General features: G+C 34.5%; 1 long non-coding RNA gene across 1 annotated transcript; it reads left to right on the forward strand.

Annotated features, from left to right (window-relative positions):
• Window positions 1-693: 693 nt before the first annotated feature.
• Window positions 694-3,023, forward strand: LOC127119086 (uncharacterized). The gene is made up of 2 exons (XR_007802612.1): window positions 694-1,111; window positions 1,951-3,023. It is a non-coding gene; the product is annotated as an uncharacterized LOC127119086 (long non-coding RNA).
• The last annotated feature ends 430 nt before the right edge of the window (window positions 3,024-3,453 follow it).

Below are 3,453 nucleotides of genomic sequence, written 5' to 3' on the forward strand. Positions count from 1 at the left end.
GTGACCTTTGGTCAACACTAATCAGTGGGATTGAAAATAATAGTTGAACTAGGTACACAATAAACCTATTAAATTAATCAACTAAATAAAATCAGACAATTCTAATTGAAGCCCTAAGCTAGGGGGGCATGCAAAAAATCAAGATTTCTAAGCCCTAAGGGAAAAATGGTCAATATGTGCAAAAGTGAATTAATGGAAACAGAAATCAAGATTATCTGGAACCCAATAACCAACGAATATATGATGAACATAAATTTAGGCCAAGTTCAATTAACTAAACCCTAAAATTTCTATTAATCGATTAATCACAAATATCTATTAATCACAATTGATTAATTAACACAAAGTTAGCCTAAAATTACAACTAATCTAATTAAAACACGATTAAAAATCATTATCTTAATTAAAAATAGAAAGTAAAACTATTAATTCAGACTTTAATTAAGAAAATTAAACAAGATTAACTAAACTAATATTATTTCACTAGTATGTTAAAAAAGGGTGAAAGCCTATGAAGGGAATGCAAATATTAATTCTGGTTTAGGCCCGGAAGACCAAGCCCAACCGAAACTCATCCAGGTTAGGGGGTGTGCTAGCCTGCGTGAGGTGTGAAAGGGGGTCAAGGCCAATGGGCCTGGGACTCTTAAGCCCACACAAACCCAAGGAAAGAAGTCATCCTGAACTAGTCTCAAATAAAAATAACACGTGATCTGACATATCTCCCTCTCCATTTTCAAACCAATAGGTCTCTTCTAAGACAGAGGCTCCGCCGTGCCAACGGCAGCGGAGCAGTCCCTAACACAGAATTCCAAACACTAAAACACTCCTCTCCGTCTCCTCTTTCTAAATCCCCCTTTATTTTCATGAATTTCTAACCATGACCTCGAATCTTAAGAAAAGGTTCAATAACCCTAGAACAGAAAAAAGAAATTAAATAGCCATCGATGCTCGATCCGATCCTACACCATAGGGCTAATGTTGCTCTGAATGAATACTACGACATGGTATCGATTTTACGACAAAAATGAGCGATAAAATTACCTCCGAAGTAGAGTTTTGCTTCGGCGATATAATGGATTGGAGAAGACGAATCAAGAAGGCTTCGAATCAGGTAACAAGCTCTTCCTTTCTTTGCTATGCTTAATCTTCGGTTATTTCACTCTCCTTCTTCTTTTCTTCTTCATTCCACCATTGAGCTCGCGCGTGAGGGTGAAATATGAATGAGAGTAGTTGAGATTCATGATCTGAAATGATGAAGATGGATGTATACTCAAAGCTTCACTGTGCATAGCTTCAAATGTTGAAGCTCTCACAGCAATGGGAGGAGCGTGTGGTGAGGGTGAATAGTGATTCTCAGAGAAATGAGATGAGAGTATGGGATCCTGGAATGAATCGTGGCCCCCTTGAAAATGGTACCGAAGATGATTATATAGAACCTTCAATTTTAACAGAACTAGCTCTGTTAAATTTTCTTAAATCAAGTCAGTTAGAAAAAGGGAACTGTCATCACACTATTAGAGGTTTCAGTTACAGTTGAGTTCTGCTAAGTTAGTTGAAACTGAGATTCTGTTAGGGGAAGTTAGTTGTAGTTGTTATTTGAATGAAATTATTAGCGAGTGAAGCTCATTGTGATGTAAAGTTATTATATTAGTGTCAGTTAGGTAATGTTATGCTAATTAGCTGGAATTCTGTTAGTGCTTAATTGCTAATTGAATCAGTCAAAATCTATTAAATTCAGTTTAAATTAATGTTGATGTTAAAGTGTGATTAGCTTGGTTTAAAATGTTAAATTTCCGTTATGATATTGTTAGTTGTTAGTTGCAGTTTTCTTAATCAAAGTTGGGTTAACGAATTGTTTGTGTTGGATTCTAATTATTTGTTAATGACTTGTTATGTATGAATTTAAACTGAGGTGTGAACTGCTGATGTTGTTAATTGAATGAATTTCAGATTGTTTATGTATGCTTGTAATTCACTTGGATGGATAGAGCAATTTTGGGATGGCTTGGAAAGTTAGGAAGCCTAGTTATTATTTGGTTTGCTGGAGCTGAAAGTGTAAGTCAATGAGTTGGAATAGTTAGCATGTGCTGTTAAAAAAGGTTAGTTGAAACTAGTTAATACAGATGTTAGTTATAGTTGCTATCACTTGTTAAGTTAGTTAGTTATGCAGCTAGTTGGTTAGCTAAGTGAATTCCAAAGGAAGAATGGTACAACACTCTTAGTTGTTAGAGAAGAAAATAAAGGTTAGTTAACTAATGAATGTTGTATGGCTGTTATTGATTGTTAGATGTGTTGTGAATTGAATTGGAAATGAGTGATCATGTTATGAGAAGAAGAAAAAAATATGAATTAGTCATGCATAAACCATTAGCAGTTAAATTGTTATGATAACTTATAACTTGTTGTTAATGATTTTAGCCATTGGCTTTGAATTATCATGCTATTTTTGAAAAAGCTACTTGAATTTGAAATGACATGGCCATGGTTTTGTGAAATGCTAATTGTTAGAGATTTTGCGGGTTGTTATGGTAATGGAATGTCAAATGGTGATTGGTTATCAAATTGTTAGAAGCAAGTTAGAATGATTGTGAACTGAAATGGGATAGTTCATGCTAAATTGGGTTTGTGTATGATTTGTTTCTTGGTTTTTGGAATATTTTGTGTTATGTATGTACATGGATGCTGATGATGTCTTACTGATTTGAAATATGGTTTTGTTTGCTACAGGTGTGGACACAGGAGGGCTTGGTATGCAAGGTTTGAAATAAAGATATGCAACACACCAAAAATCATGAAAAAGCAAGGTTTGACGACCAAGATGAGTTGGCTTGTGGGAGAAGGAATTCAAGGACTTAGGGTTAGGGGTAGAAAGTTGATTTTAGTCAACTGGTCGACCAAAAAGTCAACAGTCGACCAAAGTCAATTGTGGGTCAAAAGTGTACTTTTTGTGTGTAAAGTTTATAATTTGGATTTTAGAATGTTGTAATGAACGATTTGATGAAAAATGATCTTCTTTGAATGAACTTATGTTTTCCCTTTCCAATTAGCTTTCCCTCCAAAAATCAATCTTTGAAACTGAAACCTTTGATATCTTGGATGATACCAATGCCATGAACAAAACAAAATCACATATAATCACCCAATAAGAATGAAAATGGTTGTCAAAAGGTACCCCTCAATGGTGGACTTTCAGGGACTAGAATAAAAACATGTAGCTAAAATGATCAGAGGTACAAAACCAACGATTTATGGTTCTTACGAAAACTTAATCAAGATCAATATCAAATACCAGTTTGTTGTACCCACAAATCCATATTGTCAAGATAAAGTATAATGAGCAAAAACCTGCCAATCATGATTTAGTTCCTTGTATCTTAAATAACAAGAAGCATTTGAATCAAGGATGTTCCTTGTATCTTAAATAACAAGAAGCATTTGAATCAAGGATGCCAT

Source organism: Lathyrus oleraceus, chromosome 2 (assembly GCF_024323335.1).
Source record: "Lathyrus oleraceus cultivar Zhongwan6 chromosome 2, CAAS_Psat_ZW6_1.0, whole genome shotgun sequence".
Lineage (NCBI taxonomy): Eukaryota > Viridiplantae > Streptophyta > Magnoliopsida > Fabales > Fabaceae > Lathyrus > Lathyrus oleraceus.